This window comes from Pinus tabuliformis, chromosome 3_2, assembly GCF_031772625.1.
Source record: "Pinus tabuliformis cultivar Carrire ecotype Pingquan chromosome 3_2, CPIR1, whole genome shotgun sequence".
NCBI lineage: Eukaryota > Viridiplantae > Streptophyta > Pinopsida > Pinales > Pinaceae > Pinus > Pinus tabuliformis.
This window is the reverse complement of record NC_142302.1, coordinates 1,278,542,422-1,278,561,840: the sequence shown is the minus strand read 5'-3', so window position 1 is coordinate 1,278,561,840 and position 19,419 is coordinate 1,278,542,422.

The following is a 19,419-nucleotide window of genomic DNA, read 5'->3' as shown; positions in this document are numbered from 1 at the left end:
AAGGGTGTTCAATTTGCTTTGAGGTCACCCTAATCAAATATGCACATGTGGTATTTTAAGTCAAAAAAACATTTTCCCTTATCAAAATTGAGCGCTTAAATAGTCAAAATTGGTCCTCTCGAAAAGAGGAATCTCATCCCACGTTTGGAATTTGTCATTGAGTTGCCAAATTAACACTCCCTCTCATCTAGGGAGAAATTCCAATTGCATCATGTAGTCATCGCAAGAATCCTATCATCGAATCGTATTCAATCTCAAGTATCTCATCATCAATTCCCATCACTGCTCATCTCTTGCTTATTCCCGCTTATCTCTTGATTCTCCCTACTTATATGTTGAAAATTATCGAATCTAAAAGAAAACGAATTTGACATCGGAGGGGAGCCTAAGCTACCACCCTCTATTCATTTGGGAGCCATTGCTACCACCCAAAATCACTGCCAGTGGGGATCCCAATGCTACCACCTGGGAAACATCAGCGGGGAGCCAAATCTACGACCCACATCAACATCGGAAAGCCTAGCTCAATCCAAAAAAACATCAGGGAGCACATCTCAACCTGAAAATCTCATGGGAGAGAAAAACATCTTCAACCCCATATTGATCTTCCCAACAATGACCCTCAAGAGTCATGTGGTAGAAAACTTGCATCATAATCCGACCTTGGGCAAGATACCCAACTTACCAAAAGGTAAGGATCACATCCCTGGAAGCCTCTTCAACTCGTTGGCCAAACGGGGAGGGACAATCCAAACAAGCCCAACTTACGAGTATGATGCCAACTGGGGTATACTCTATAATCAGTAGGATAAGGGAGATACCCAGCTTGTCGAAAATGACAAGGATCACATACATCTTATGGGTGATATATAGGGGTGATACCCCATTGTCCAGATATCACTCAACCCCAAGAGCCCTCCATCTCAATTCCACACCCTAGGAGATCAATTAGGGGGGAAGAGATGGCTCAGTGTCCTCGATCAATGATGCTATCTATAGATCAGGAATATATCATCGTTCTCATATCTGGTAATCATCATGTCTCAATAGCAACAACCTCTTGTTCATACAGGACATCAAATCAAATATATATATATATATATATATATATATATATATATATATATCACAAAAAGGATACCTTGTTCAACCTCCCTCTCATGGAGGTAACAACCACAAGCCTAAGCTTGTCTCGTACAACAACACTGTCTCAATATATGAAGGTATCTCAGTCCCAACAATATATGAGATTCTTTGCCAATCAGATCCCACTCATTATTATCACAATGTATTCTTGTCATATCTAAAACCTGCTCAAACAACTCTCAAAAGAGCTTCTTCATCTCGCCTCACAACCAGCCATGATAGCAACATCGTACTCAATCTCAGTTGTGCTTAAAGCTATAGACTTCTCATCCAAAATATCATGGTAGATCTCATACTAAGGTAGCACCCAAATGTGCTCATTAATAATGATCCCAAACATCACCAGTACATCCATGCAGTCACATATTATAGAATGAATATCTCAAATAAAAAATTGATCGTCCCATGCAAATATCTTGAAGGGTGCTTGGTGGCAACTCAATGTGTATGAAGTGGCTCGGTCATGAATTCATTCAGGTTATATGCACAACATATATATACGGGCAGGTGTTCAAGCAAAAAATCAATGCTTCAATCAATTTTCAGTTGCCAAGTCAAATATCTCTTCAATCGGAGTGTCCAAGGATTTGCATTTCCACTTTCCCAAAAACTCTTCAATAGCTTCACGATATAGATTTTCTTTTCCAAACTTCAAAAATTGATTCATGTCATGATTCATTATTTCAAGCTTCAAAATCCAACTCCCTCTTACTTTGATCATCAGAGGTTCATTACCTGTCAAGAGTAAACCATCAGCATATAAAACCAAAAATCAAAGCCATACCTTGGACCACTTTTGAAGTAGAGTTTTGGATGGGCACATCTCCCTGGCTTCACCAAATAACTATCAATGCAAACATATCAGGCTTGGGGAGTTCGCTCTATACAAAGATTTCTGCAAACATATCACTTGACCAAACCAATATGGTCAACCTTACATAAATCAATATTGTGCAATCAAATCAACTAAGTCAACTTATCAAAGTTTAGATGCCAGATCAAAACTAATATCAAAATCATCAATATCATTGTAACAAATTCTTTGGACCAGGTGACAGGTAGAGCTCACATCCAAATATCAAGTTATGACTTCATTTATTGTCATGCCAACAAATTGTCATTTACCAAGAAATATTAAACCAAACTTCATTAGGTCATCCTCACGATCATAATATGAATCATTTTTGTCCTTAGATGCAAATGCATACACCAAGGATAAGTCATGTAGGTTCCATCCATTTATTGTGAGATTACTTCATACTAAATCACAATTGTTTATACTTCAACCATTGTGCCAAGGAAAATGAGGCCAATACAAAACCATTATTGAATACCAATATTATTCACTGAAAGTTAGTATGCTCACATAAAATTGTCATTAAGGAAACTCATCAGAGATCAAGTCAAAACCATATTTTGTTATCATAGTGATTTCAATCAATCCATAACCCAAAAACATATAAAGAATCATGTTAACGTTCTAAAGCATATTTATGAACTATCAAGCATCATGTCATTTCTCATCTATATTAATCAGCTAGATCTTGTCAAACCCTTGCAATTGTTATCAAATATTGTCATACACTATCTTCAATGATCAAATCAAAATAACATACTAATATGCATATTCCAGTCACCTGCAAACACAAGCTTAGTCAACATATTCACATCATAATAAGTCAAACATTCAAACTTCGTTGCTCATAGAACTTTCTATTGTTTGCTCCATATCTGTAGGATTGTCACACTCCTGGTGCATTCCTAATTTTATGCATAAGGCTTTATTTTTGTGACCTAAAGGCTTTCTTTTGTGCGGTTGAGAGGTTACAACCGCACCCTCAAGCTTGCTTCCGTGTGATTGAGACTTTACAGTATGGAAAACTCTCCCTTCTGAAACCAAAACTTGCTGAAGACTATCAACATCAGATATTTAGTCAGAAAGCTTACTTCAATAATAAAGAATCTTCTATACATATAATGCAAATGATAATAGGTGTAGGGATCTTATGGAGAGATTATCCCTCTGAATGAGCAACCCCTTTAGCCATTATTATTCAAGTCATTAACCTGTCTATAATGTTGTCATGTATAAAAAATTGTTAGATCATAAAATCTAGCTATATCAGGTCCTAAAACATATATCCATCATGGTCATAGCATGTCAACATCAACTACATCATCACATCAAACTCACCAAGGGTTAGATTCATATGATTAAGGCAGCAGATAGGTGATTCATCATACTTCAAATATCATGAACACAATATCACTTACATAGCTTAGTACATCAAGTCAGGTCATCCAGATTTTACCCTATGACATAATTACTAAGTTTATCAAAACTTAACCACGGTCAACAAAAAGATCCTGAATATCAATCTCATTATTACACTTCTATCATCATGGTTATCATGCTTATCACAAGTATTATCAATAGTATCAAGCTACCATATATAAGAATCAATGTGCAAACCTTCTTTATGGGATCAAGATATCCAAAATAGTAGATGTTAGCCAAACATCAAGTATATCAATATATCAAAAATCAATATTTCTAAGTAGCTTCATAGAATCAAGAAATTCATCATGTCTAAGAAGTAAGATACTTGTTCAATACTAAGTGCACCATTTCATCATAAGTACCATGAATCCAAATCACTTTCATATGCATGCATGAGCCATTTGTGAAGGAGACATTCTCATCATACCTTAGGGTTTACCTTGCTGACCAATATTGAGGTTGAAACATAACATTGAAACAACACCATACATACCTTGTTAGTATTTAGATACATGTGTATCTTCTTATTTGAAATTGGCAACGAGAGCACTTTGTCAACTTCCTTTTCATGGGAAACTGTAGATCTTCTCTTCTTGCACTAGCCATATTTTCTTGCATCTCAGATGATCATTAGGGGAATTTTGAGGTCTAAAATAAGCCTCCTAAGGAAATTATAAAATAACATTGGAAATAATAAAATAAAATTATATTAAATCATCAACTTTTAGAGGGAAAAAAGAAAAAACTATTTTTCCAACTCGTACTTTCAACTTATCTCCCTACGAGTTTACTCAAATTTCGAGTGAAAACAATTGTTGAATGAATAATTTGATTCATCATCCAAGGAGCACCCATGTTGCATACTTTCGATGGACCCTGCTACACGAAAAATGAGAAAAACATGAAAAAACGTAACGCATCACGTTTTTTCATGTATTTCTCATTTTTCGTGCAGCAGGGTCCATCGAAAGTATGCAACATGGGTACTCATTCCTGCTCGAAATTTGAGTAAAAACTTAGGGAGATGAGTTGAAAAAGTAGTTTTATTATTTTTAATTTTTTACTCCAAAAATGGTGAATCATCCTCCATGGTTGACATCATCATCTTGAATCCTATTGGTTTTTATAAATTTGATTTTGATTGTCCATTTTTCTTAGGAGGCTTATTTTAGACCTCAAAATTCCCCTAATGCCTTAAGAAGGATCCACTTATCACATCTCATCAAGAGGTTAGAACCATCCAAATACTCAAATATACATGCAGGGAGTATATGCAATAATCAAAACAATAATCAGATCAATAAGTCTAAACAAAAGTAAAGACATAAAGGAGCATCATAAATCGAAAATTACTTATCTTCCATGAGAGGTGATCATCTCCCTCTTGAACCAGCCTTCAAGAGCCATCACTATCCATTGTCCTTATGACAATGTTGCCTTCAATATTTCAACAACCAGGCCTAATAGAGACAATCTCATCTAGGACTTCATCAAATCTGACACAAGTGCTTGAACATCTTCACATTAGTCATGTTAGGGTTTCAAATCTTTTCCCTGATCCATGGTTTCTTCCAAACCCTAACCCATATATCCATCAAACCTTAATAGTCAAATTGCCTAGGGTTTCATTCAAGCCCCAAAATTCTTTTAGGTATCCTCCATCTTCTCATGCTTTCATCAAAGTAGTCTCCATAAGGGTGATCTTCAATGACTTTTCTTCAGCCCAACTATGATACCATGTTAATTTTTCTTAGGATTAGATTGTTCTTTGCTTTGATAATTGCATTTCATTATTTCCATTTTTAAATTCACCCCATAACATCATAACATTATTCATATTATTCAACAGCGTATGCAATTATATAGAAATAACAACATCATCATCAATGCAGCGAAACATAAAGGAACAACAGAAGAAACACATTCACACATAGAGACACTAGGATTGGTCGAAGACCAGGGAAAAACTCACTATCGAGAAAACCCTTTCCAATTCTTCTTCTTATTAGATTGTCATTGAATGATTCAACAAAAGAGAGTACAATGATCCATATCTTCAACCGAAAACCTAATTAGAAAAACCAACTAAACAACATCCATGAGATGAACCCAATCATGTCAATGATCAAAACCCTAATTCAGGAGCATGTAATCAATTGTCATTGTCTGTGGTCAATTGCTAAACTTTGCGATCAACTGGTGAAAATTTTGGTCAACTAAAAAACCAAACTTTAGATTCCAGTGACATGGATAGAGTGTCATGCATGCAGATGAAACCCTTCTATCGCATGCATAGGCCTGCATGCCAGCGATACAATCGAAAATTTCCTTTGTCAAGCCTGCAACTGTGAACCAAAACCCTAGAAACGCGCAAGTTTTGGACCCTGTAATCTCGAACCTATGGCAATCAATCTTTGCAAACTTGCCTCAGACCCGTGCAAGCCAAACCAAAGAAGAGAATAGAAGAATGATCCATAATGTTGTCCAAATGAGGTTCACTTGACTTGTATTTATAGCCTTCCAAGGGTGTCCAATTTACTTTGAGGTCGACCTGATCAAATATGCACATGTGGGTTTTTAATTCAAAAATATACTTTCCCTTATCCAAATTGAGCACTTCAATAGTGAAAATTGGTCCTCTCGAAAAGAGGAATCTCATCCCATGGTTGGAATTTGTCATTGAGATGCCAAATTAAATAGGGAAAGAAGTCCATATCACCAAAGAAGTGGAAGAAGCTAAAAAGAAGAAATCAAAGATGGAGGAAGTAAAAGATCTCTACTATGATTGAGATAATCTTCTGCACCAAGTGCTTTTCAGTGTTGTAAAGTATAGCTATCAAGGTAGGAAACTTTAGAAGCATGCTAAGATGCATCATTTTAGGAGATGGAATCATAAGGGCATACAATTGAAGCAAGAACTCATGACATCATCATAAGAAGCTTGAAAGATAATTGAGTAGAAGTCTATGGCAGTCATCATTAGAAGGAAGTAACTCCTAGTTACCTCATTTGAAGCATAAGTAGGACTTATGGGCAGAAGAGAGTCATCAAGTGTAGAACTCGTCATACATCATTGGGAAGGAGCATTTGCAAGATAAGTATAATTAAGATCCTCTATTGGAATCTTCATTCGAACGTCCATATCTTGGAAGAAGCAAGTGTTTCACTAGGAATTCCACCTTGGATGGGATTCATTGTTTGGCAAAATGATTGTTAGATGACAAAGGAATGCAACATGTCAAGATGGTTGAAGTACTCAATCAAGGAAAGAAAGTTGTTGAAGGAAGCCTAGATGATCAAAAGAAGAAAAGAGGTATGTATGCATATGTTTAATGAATTAAGTCATGTCGTCATATAGTTGTAGATTACATGGATGAATACTCTACCTCATGAGTATGATCAAAGGAAAGGATCTCTTTCATTGGAAGGATGCATAAAGGCATGATTCGCATATTGACTAGATGAAATCAACATAATATGTCTTCATATGGAATATGAGGTGGTTGACAAGGATGAAGGAACTATGGATAGAAGTTCCTGGGGAGCAATATGTGAAGAAAGAAAGAAGAGATCATGAAGGATGCAACTATGGCCACATAGAAAAGGGAATCAACATCTTATAATTAGAAGAATTGGCCATGATATCTCCATGGAAAAGGTATGAAGACCTTGAAAAGAAAGAATACCCTTGACATTAGATATCTTGGAGATGTGTTAATATGTATGCAGGATGTTGATATTGCAACAAGCAAATGTCATGATGAAGGACCATCACAAAAGGTAATTTTGATTTGATGTTCATTTTGATTTTTGAACAATATTCGGATGGGCTAATATAAGACTACCAAAAGAGAATTGTGAATGTCATCTACAACTAAGTACTCAAGTGGGAGGATGGAAGACCTTGAAGGATACATGATGTGAAAAGGTAGTTGTATGAAGGAAATCCATATATGGACTAGTAGATCACTTTCCGATGAAAGGAAGGATGACATAAATAACATAGTTCATGAAGGAAAGTGATAGATGCTCGATGCCCTACAAGACAAAGAAGATGAAATTCATGACATCGAATGAAGGAGCTCTCCAAGCAGCTGAAGGTCCCATGATCTCTGTTGTCGCGCGGATTGACACGACAACCCTCAGACCGGGGGCTGTCACCTTGATCCCCGATCCCTCCGTTTAAGCCTGTCTCCCCCGGCTAAGGGGGGTAGACCCTGTGAGATGATGAAGACCAACTGTCGACCAGTTGGTTGGGAGACATGAGACACAATATGAAAAGCACTAGATGGATTTGATTAATTTAGCAGACCAGTGCCTTAAAAGATGATTACTTGTTAAATGATATAAAAAATATGGACCATGAACAGCAATCATTTATCATTAAAAGCAAGATATCTGTTAAAACCACAAAGCCTTGTAATGACCAAACCTCAACAATGATATCCAAATTTTGATCAATGCTTTAAACAACGACGAAATTAAGAATTATTAACCAGATATCAATTTCGTATCTCGACTTGAAAATTTTAGATCTCAGCATGAAAGACAATTCCCGAAAAATAACTGGATCTGACAAAGAAAAATTTCCGCAAAATTTTTCGAAAATTTTCTTTTTTTTTTTGACCCCAAACTAAAACAAATTTAAAATCTAATTAAAACTAAAATCTAAAAAAATAAAAAGTGGAAAATCCCTTTTTTATTTTTTATTTTTTTTATTATTTTTATTTTTTTTTATTTTATGATTTTTTAAAAGTGAAATTAAATTAAAATCTAGACAAAATAAAATCCTAAACTAAAATATGAATATTAAATCAAAAATTAAAATAATTAAAATCTAACAATGCGTAAATCTAAAATCTAATTAAAATCTATCCTAAACTAAAAGTAAAATCTATATAAAACAAAACTATACAAATTTCAAATCTAAACCTGATGAAACTAAAACTACGCTAACCTACATAACCACGCATGACCACAACAAAAAAAATCGATTTCGTTATCACGCATAATACAAATAAAACTGAAACCTAATCCCGAAATCATGAATGACTGAAACGCGGATTGGTTTGAAGCTTACCTGAGCCGCAGATTACCTGACTTCATCAAATTGAGACCTGGGCGTGTTATTACCTGGACCAAATGCGCTGGATGATGAAACTCTAGTTACAGGAACGCTATCACCTTGCCCCAGTCGATGGTGAATGAAGGATATCCAGCAATCTTCCAGATAGCTCGTTCATGAAACAAATATGCGCTTCGATTCTGACCGGAAATTGCAGATGATAAGCAGTTTACGATTGGTGAAACTGAAGCTTCTACGCAAAATCCTTTGAAACCCTTCGCTGAGCTGATTCACGTCTATGATAAATGTATCTTGCATTTCAACGATTGCATAGAAAGAAATGACTGAATCAAAACTTTTAAAATCGAACAGCAGTATTGAAATTGAGCCATTTGTGCACAGGCCTGGGGTTTCAACGGTCAACACAAAAAAACGATCATGCCATGCCGCAGGGTAATAAATCGCAGAATCTGGAAACTCTTTGTCGGCGGCAGCGTTGATAAACTCGAGCTCAGGGATCCGTGATGGCGGATCTTTCTGCGGTTTGGAGAACGCTGAGACTGTTTGTCGGCTGCCTGAGATACGTTGCCTTCTCCACTTGACCCCTGTCGACAGCTTAAATGAATCATGATATTGCAATTTTCACTGACTGATAGCGTAGGCTTGATAATCTGAGACTGAAATCTGAAGTTAGCCAGCCCACGTGAACTTAGTAACTGGAACGGTGTCAACTGAGATCGAATCTGAGCCAGTTCTGGGCACGGCAGCAGGGCATGGGAGCCACGGGCGAAATCTAATTTACCTGCCAAAAAATAATTTCGAAATTTTTCATGCGATAAAATGAAGCCTAAAAACCCTAAACCCTAATAAAAACTGCATAAAGCAAAAATTAAAACCCTAGAACAGCTAATTAATGTACAGATTTGGCCCCTTAACAGCCAGATTCAGCAATGAGCACAGGAATATTTTAAAGAAATAAAGATTTCAGATTTTCACTGTGAAGAACTTCAGAAAATCTCTCATGCAAATCAGAAAAATAAACCGAATGATAGACCCAGGATCAAATCCAACTGGGCTCAGCAAAAAATGTTTGCGGGAGTTGGCTGGTTCAGCCGAGAACTTCCCCGAACGCCCACAAATTTCCTTCAGAAAATGTTTTCTGCACAGCTCAAAACAACCGTCAATAAAGAGGGCAAAAATGCTGCTAGATCTCAAAAAGTAATGGAGATACCTGCCATTACTTCAGAAACCCTAACAACACTCAAACCCCAGCAAGTGAACAAGATACCTGTGCTCACAATACTCTACAATAAGCTATTATTAATGGCTAAAAATAAAATATGCAGAAAATTAAACAATCTCACAGCATTTCAAGAGAGTAACACCAGCAAGATATGGACCCCAAAGTCTTTTTTTATTAACCAGAAACAGATTTACAAGAGAGCTTCTTCAGTACCAGACTCACAGATCCTCTTTTCTCCTCCTCTGAAATGACCCCTAGCACCCTATATAAAGGAAATGATCCCAACGGCTAGTTCGAGTGATCCATGTCGAAATGATCTCGACCGTTGATGAAGATCAAGACATCTCTTAATCTCATCCGTCGAATTATTAAAAAATAATATTTTGCATGCATTCACTTAAAATATTATTATTTTATTAGTTAGGGTTTTTGCTCTATTTTATGATTTTATTATTTTTTAACTTTTTAATTTTTTAATTTTTAATTTTTTATTATTTTATATATTTTTCATTTTAAAATGGATCATCGAACTAAGCCTTCGGAAACATCACCTAAGACCTAGGACTTAGGACACATGAGGGGATTTAAAACATTTTCAACCCTCAAGACACATTTCATCATGACTTTTACAATTTACATCTTAAGGGGACAAACCCACTTAACATAGACCCTCAAAAACCACCCAGTTCTGTGACACAACTATAATCTAGCAGATTAACACACTAGAATTCTCCTAAAGTTCTAATAACAAAAGGCATCCCGGCTTTGGGGTCAGGCTGAAGGAAAACTCTACCGATCGTAGATCGGTGAGACGAAAAACCTTCCGGGACGTAGATTATCATTAGAAAGTTAGGTCCACCTAGGCAATTTACATACATGACTCATGTCTGCTAAGATTATTTACAATTCATATATGCAAACTGGGTTTACAATCAAAATGATTAAGCTGCTGATGACTGCAGGATGGCACGGACACGCTGATCAAGTGCTGCCCCTTTCTGCCAAGAAAAGAGGGGGAGTACTGCATGGGTTGTTGACCGGTGGTGGTCAACATCTGGCTCTACTTGGGGACACGTTGCTGCTTGCAGGAATGTGAGAATCCAGAATCTGCATCCATACAACAAAAAAATAAGTAGCATCCATCCAAAAATCATCATATACATTAAGCACAGGAAAAGATAAAAGCTCTTTATTTATTAACTAACTAGAAAAAACAAATCTAATCCTAGAAATGCAGAAAAAAGGAGCAGGGTTAGAAATACAATACAAAGGATGCCCCATGGCATCAGATGTTTTCAATATAGTGCATACTGAGCATTTGCCTGCTTTCAGGCAAATCTGTTGGCTGCTTGTCGGATGTACCATGTCCAATTTTGCATATGGTAGGACTTTTTCCTATCCGAAAATCAAGCTGCTCGCGGCCGTCTGATGCGTCAAATCTTCTTCTCATTTTCTTTCTCTTACGCTTTTTCTTTCTGGCAGGTTGAATTACTAATGACCTGGAACTTTCTGTTTCAAAACTATCAGATGAAGTATGTGTGATATGTCTTTCTTTATCCTGCATCTGATCTTTATCATTCTTAAGGCTATCCGGATCACCTTCAATTAACCATCTTTCAATCGAATCAATAACCTCCTCATAATAAAATGGAGCTTGTTGCAGCACATGAGAAGGCTCCTGATCTATTGATGTCACCTGGTTTCTTTCATCTTCCAATTGCTGAAACCTTTGAACCTGTATTTTAATGGAATACATCTGACTAGAGTGTTCAACCTTTATAGCATTGGTTTGTCTGACATGGTGTTCTTGCATATCTTTTATTACTTTAACATTTTCTTCCTTTATGTTCATCAAGCAATGTTGTATGGAATTTATTTCTTCTTTGTGATTCGCTTGCATGTCAGCCAACTGATTATTATGATTGAATGTCATGATAGTCATTTCCTCATCCATAGTTAATAACTTATTTTGCATAGAGTCAATTTCCCTATCATGATCAGCTTTAATGGTCACCATATTTTCCTCTAAGACTGACAACCTGCTTTGCATGATTCTAATTTCTATTTCATAATTAGTTTTTATGGCCTCAATTTCTTTAGCATGTTGATCTTGTGTGACCTCCATCTCCCTATTACGTTTCTCCAGATGGGAGCATAAAGTTCTTACATCATTGATATAACTAGTTTGATTGCTTTCCATATTTTTCACCAACATCATTAAATCTTGTATTATTTGCTTTTGCTCCTCCTTTTCATTGTTATGAACTTGATCTGCAATATTTCCGGTGGATGACACATTCTGATCTTGAAATCTTTCTTTCTGTTGCACAATTTTAGGGGCAGAAGGCGAGCTGTCCGGATAACCATATCTATCTTCAAAAGCATTGATAATGTCTTTTAAAGAAGTAAAAGAATCCTTAGGAAAATTGTTAAACCAATTCAAAGCATCATCTTCTAAAGAAAGGACAAGAAGACGCATTTTGATATCTTCATGATTAAACTGAGGGGGTCTGCAATATATGATCATGATGCGAATAAACAAGTCTAGATGCCTTTTAGCAGCGATGGGATCACCATCTGAAAAAATAGGTAATTCAGGAATGGCCTTCTCCGGAAAATCATGGAGACGGTGAGTAAAACGACATGGTTTACATGAACAATCCATGATGAACAATAAGGGATGAAATGGATAATAGAACTAGATCTCTGCTCAAGAAAATCAAAAGATGAAAGAACTGGAGTCGCCACTTGAACAATAAATCTGATTCCAAGATCCAAGAAGTAATCAACAAAAAGATATGCGGGAGGCTTCTTGTCTGGGAAAAAATAAGAAAATGGAGTCGCCACCCAAACAAGAAACAAACCGAAGAGATATGACGAAAAATAAGGCAATAAAAGATCCAAATGATAACCCCAAAGGTCGAATCTGCCAGCTCAAATGAGAGATGAGAACGATGAGAAGATGAATGATTGATGAAACTCCAGGAACAGAAAAACTTTGTCCCCGGCAACGGCGCCAAAAAATGTTGGCGTTGCCGGGCCAAATGCAAAGATAAAAATGAGAAAGAAGATTGTCGTTGAAACGCCGAGAAAACAATTTCCCCGGCAACGGCGCCAAAAAATATTGTCGCGCGGATTGACACGACAACCCTCAAACCGGGGGCTGTCACCTTGATCCCCGATCCCTCCGTTTAAGCCTGTCTCCCGCGGCTAAGGGGGGTAGACCCTGTGAGATGATGAAGACCAACTGTTGACCAGTTGGTTGGGAGACACGAGACACAATATGAAAAGCACCTGATGGATTTGATTAATTCAGCAGACCAGTGCCTTAAAAGATGATTACTTGTTAAATGATATAAAAATATGGACCATGAACAGCAATCATTTATCATTAAAAGCAAGATATCTGTTAAAACCACAAAGCCTTGTAATGACCAAACCTCAACAATGATATCCAAATTTTGATCAATGCTTTAAACAACAGCGAAATTAAGAATTATTAACCAGATATCAATTTCGTATCTCGACTTGAAAATTTTAGATCTCAGCATGAAAGACAATTCCCGAAAAATAACTGGATCTGACAAAGAAAAATTTCCGCAAATTTTTTCGAATTTTTTTTTTTTTTTTTGACCCCAAACTAAAACAAATCTAAAATCTAATTAAAACTAAAATCTAAAAAAAATAAAAAGTGGAAAATCCCTTTTTTATTTTTATTTTTTTTATTATTATTTTTTTTTATTTTATGATTTTTTAAAAGTGAAATTAAATTAAAATCTAGACAAAATAAAATCCTAAACTAAAATATGAATATTAAATCAAAAATTTAAATAATTAAAATCTAACAATGCGTAAATCTAAAATCTAATTAAAATCTATCCTAAACTAAAAGTAAAATCTATATAAAACAAAACTATACAAATTTCAAATCTAAACCTGATGAAACTAAAACTACGCTAACCTACGTAACCACGCATGACCACAACAAAAAAAATCGATTTCGTTATCACAAATAATACAAATAAAACCGAAACCTAATCCCGAAATCATGAATGACTGAAACGCGGATTGGTTTGAAGCTTACCTGAGCCGCAGATTACCTGACTTCATCAAATTAAGACCTGGGCGTGTTATTACCTAGACCAAATGCGCTGGATGATGAAACTCTAGTTACAGGAACGCTATCACCTTGCCCCAGTCGATGGTGAATGCAGGATATCCAGCAATCTTCCAGATAGCTCGTTCATGAAACAAATATGCGCTTCGATTCTGACCGGAAATTGCAGATGATAAGCAGTTTACGATTGGTGAAACTGAAGCTTCTACGCAAAATCCTTTGAAACCCTTCGCTGAGCTGATTCACATCTATGATAAATGTATCTTGCATTTCAACGATTGCATAGAAAGAAATGACTGAATCAAAACTTTTAAAATCGAACAGCAGTATTGAAATTGAGCCATTTGTGCGCAGGCATGGGTTTTCAACGGTCAACACAAAAAAAACGATCATGCCATGCCGCAGGGTAATAAATCGCAGAATCTGGAAACTCTTTGTCGGCGGCAGTGTTGATAAACTCGAGCTCAGGGATCCGTGATGGCGGATCTTTCTGCGGTTTGGAGAACGCTGAGACTGTTTGTCGGCTGCCTGAGATACGTTGCCTTCTCCACTTGACCCCTGTTGACAACTTAAATGAATCGTGATATTGCAATTTTCACTGACTGATAGCGTAGGCTTGATAATCTGAGACTGAAATCTGAAGTTAGCCAGCCCACGTGAACTTAGTAACTGGAACGGTGTCAACTGAGATCGAATCTGAGCCAGTTCTGGGCACGGCAGCAGGGCATGGGAGCCACGGGCGAAATCTAATTTACCTGCCAAAAATAATTTCGAAATTTTTCATGCGATAAAATGAAGCCTAAAAACCCTAAACCCTAATAAAAACTGCATAAAGCAAAAATTAAAACCCTAGAACAGCTAATTAATGTACATATTTGGCCCCTTAACAGCCAGATTCAGCAATGAGCACAGGAATATTTTAAAGAAATAAAGATTTCAGATTTTCACTGTGAAGAACTTCAGAAAATCTCTCATGCAAATCAGAAAAATAAACCGAATGATAGACCCAGGATCAAATCCAAATGGGCTCAGCAAAAAATGCTTGCGGGAGTTGGTTGGTTCAGCCTAGAACTTCCCCGAACGCCCACAAATTTCCTTCAGAAAATGTTTTCTGCACAGCTCAAAACAACCATCAATAAAGAGGGCAAAAATGCTGCTAGATCTCAAAAAGTAATGGAGATACCTGCCATTACTTCAGAAACCCTAACAACACTCAAACCCCAGCAAGTGAACAAGATACCTGTGCTCACAATACTCTACAATAAGCTATTATTAATGGCTGAAAATAAAATATGCAGAAAATTAAACAATCTCACAGCATTTCAAGAGAGTAACACCAGCAAGATATGGACCCCAAAGTCTTCTTTTATTAACCAGAAACAGATTTACAAGAGAGCTTCTTCAGTACCAGACTCACAGATCCTCTTTTCTCCTCCTCTGAAATGACCCCTAGCACCCTATATAAAGGAAATGATCCCAACGGCTAGTTCGAGTGATCCATGTCGAAATGATCTCGACCGTCGATGAAGATCAAGACATCTCTTAATCTCATCCATCGAATTATTAAAAAATAATATTTTGCATGCATTCACTTAAAATATTATTATTTTATTAATTAGGGTTTTTGCTCTATTTTATGATTTTATTATTTTTTAACTTTTTAATTTTTTAATTTTTAATTTCTTATTATTTTATATATTTTTCATTTTAAAATGGATCATCGAACTAAGCCTTCGGAAACATCACCTAGGACCTAGGACTTAGAACACATGAGGGGATTTAAAACATTTTCAACTCTCAAGACACATTTCATTATGACTTTTACAATTTACATCTTAAGGGGACAAACCCACTTAACATAGACCCTCAAAAACCACCCAGTTCTGCGACACAACTATAATCTAGCAGATTAACACACTAGGATTCTCCTAAAGTTCTAATAGCAAAAGGCATCCCGGCTTTGGGGTCAGGCTGAAGGAAAACTCTGCCGATCGTAGATTGGTGAGACGAAAAACCTTCCGAGACGTAGATTATCATTAAAAAGTTAGGTCCACCTAGGCAATTTACATACATGACTCATGTCTGCTAAGATTATTTACAATTCATATATGCAGACTGGGTTTACAATCAAAATGATTAAGCTGCTGATGACTGCAGGATGGCACGGACACGCTGATCAAGTGCTGCCCCTTTCTGCCAAGAAAAGAGGGGGAGTACTGCATGGGTTGTTGACCGGTGGTGGTCAACAATCTCCAATAAAGAAGAGAAAGTTGCTGTTGGAAATAGGTCCCTAGTTAAGATGGAGTCTGGAAGCAAGTTTTTGGTTAAGAAGAAACTTGGAAAGCAAGTTCCTAGCTAAGAGGGATCTTGGACAAGTCCCTAGTTGAAAGGGAGCTTGGGTACATTCCTTTAATAGGAATGGGTAAATCCTCCCTAGTTGAGAGGGAGAGATAGGCACATCATTCTTGTCCTCAATTGGGAAGAAAGAATGGAGGATTGGGTAAGTATTTGGCATCTGATACTCTTTGAGGATGTGGTAGGGCATCCAAGATAAGAGTAGTTGTAGAGGACAAATATTCTTTGATGATTGAGAATCCAAGATAGGAATAGACCTAGGACATATCCTGTGAACACCTGGGTCGGGTATGTAGCTTGAGAGACAATGATGATGGTATCTATAAATCATCGGTCTCGCTAGCATTATGCTTTGATCTTGTAGAGAGATAGAGTTTTTAGTCAAGGCCTTGCTATGTGACAATGTTGGTTGATATGATGTTATACAGATGGGTTAACAATCCAACTCCTCTTATGAGAATTCTTCAAATTGAGAATGTCCAAGCACCTTGTATGGATTATGAATACCTCCTTATTTATGAGGGAGTGTTGAAATATGTAACTAGGTTTAGTCTTCATAATGATATAGGTAATCATGATTTGATGTATTTAATGTAATGAGAAAAATAAATTTGTTATTGTTTCCTTGAGGCATGGGTTTCATGCTCAAGAGGAATTTATTTTATAGGTCAAGCTCCCATTGAGAGCTTCTAGGGCTTATGAGTCATTATCATGTATGAAAGACCCATGTGGGCATGTTACATATTGTAAAAGAAAATTATTTGAGTAAAAAATAGAGTCAAAAAGACCCTCCAAGACCTCGTCAATGTGCTACAATAAAATCAAGCTCCTAAAGGACAAGTCGGCCTATCAAGAGGACATGTCGACCTAGGGATGATGACAAGTCATCTTACTAGCATGGGAGAGAAACCTATATATAGAAGGATTCAACATCACTCAAGATCATTCAAACATCTATGACAAAAAGAAAAGTGTGAATAGCAAGGAAAGATAGTCTCTTGAGCAACATAGAGAAGGAGAAGAAGATCGAAGTCTTATAACATTGTTTTGGGGTCAAATTATCTCATACGTGTAACTGCAGTTAGGGTTTCTACAGTAATATATTGAAGGCCTTGAAGAAGTCATGATATAGTCCAAGAAAGAAGTATTCTTACTAGCCGAGTTCACAAAAGGAAGTGTCCAAGCCGAGCGAAGGAGAGAAGCCTCACAAATCAGCTCCAATCAGTCCACATGTGTGGAATTTATGTGATTACAGGGGGGCCAAAAATTACAAGCCTATAATAATAGGCCGAAATTGAAGAGGTAGCTGAAATCTGTGGTGTAGCAGTTAGTTTGACCAACATTGAATTAGAAGAAAGAAAAGGTCTTTAAGGGCAGAAGTGTGACTTGGTCTTGGAGGGGTTTTTAATCAAGGGTCTAGGTTTTCGAATTGGTCAATTGAAGATTCTATAAGAAGAAGAATTCTTGTGGGTTTTTCCCTCAATTGGAGAGGTTTTGGCCCTCGCTGATAGCCTACATCTTGTGTCCTATTGTTTGATTGTTCTTTATGTTTTGGTAGTTGTTTGATGATAGATAACACTAATTATAATAAAAGAAAGAAGTAAATCAAGAAGAGTAAATATACATCACAAGCAGTTATCAAGAAGAGAGATCTCCTACATTTGTTGCCCTTAGATTTCTCAACAACTTCTAATTATTATTTTCCTTAACCTTAATATTTGCTTGTGAACCTTATTAGTCTTCTTTATGTTCTTTAGTTAGATCTCTTCATCAAACAAATATCAAGAACAAAACAATAACAATAGAGGACACAAAAATTAGGCTTTCAGCCAGAGAAAAACCCCTCCAGGGGGAAAACCCGAAAATCTCCTCTCTTAGAATCTGCTTCAAATGAGATACAAAGACCCAACCCTAGACCAAATCCTTCTCCAAGTACCGAGTTAGCCCTTCTAACAAATCCTTCCTTGAACTTGCATCAACCAACTACAACTGCAACTGTTACCTCAGTTATGCACCTTGTTTTGCACCTTCGGTTCAATTCTACACCCAATTTTGTACCTTCGACGTGTTCCGCAACCAGTTTTATACCTTCGGCTTGTTCCTCACCCAGTTCTGTACATTCAACCTGTTCCGCACCTGGTTTTGTACATTTGGCTTGTTCTGCACCTGTCTTTGTAACTTCAACCTGTTTCGCACCTATTTTGGTACCAGTGCAATACCTAATTCTGTACCTTTGACCTATTTCACACCCAGTTTTGTACCTTCGTCCTATTCCGCACTTGGTTTTGTACCTTCAGCGTGTTCCACACTTAGTTTTGTACATTTGACTAGTTTTGCACCTAGTTCTGTACCTTCGACCAGTTCCGCACTTATTTCTATACCTTCAACTTGTTAAGTACCTTTCACGAGAGATCGAGCTTCTTGAGTGAGTGCCAAATGAGGTTGAATTGTTCCTTTATATAGCCTTCTCAACGGGTCAAATTCCATCCTTTAGGCTGACTTGATGTTTCCAAGGTCAACTTGTACTTTGGGAGATTCATGGACTTTCTAGACTCAACTTTTTCTTTTATAAATATATTTTTCCTAGAAGGGGCTTATAAACATGATGTTGACCTCTTTCATTCATGACAATGAATCCTAAGACCTAACAAACCCTAGAAGCATGAGGAACATGCTTATACCTAGAAGACCGCCAATAAAGAGCATGAAACCCATACCTTCATAATAATAAATTTTTCTTTTCTCTTCTTGTTTGTTACATAGGAAATGAGTACAACAACAATTATGAAGACTGAAACTAGTTACATTTTCAACAATAGATACACTCATACATTGAATAAATACATGTTACATATCTAGCTTGTATTTTATAAAATAATAATGATAACTATGAGAGAAAAGAAAAGGAAGGAATATCTCCATGTAATCCCTATGTATATGCTTTTATTTTATTGCAGTATACTGTGAACAAATTTATTCTTATATCTAGATTGATATCACTTCTTTCTAACCGAAGGCACCTAAATTTCCAAGGAAATAAATTCCATGGATAAAGGTCTTTATGTTTCCCTTTACTTGATAGGGTTCATCGAAATACAATTTCTTCCTCACTCAAACCCTGAGGCCCACATGCCCCCCACATTGAATATCTAGTTAATCTTGTGAAGCATTTGATGACTACCCATTAGTTTTATTTTAAAGTTTGTTGATTG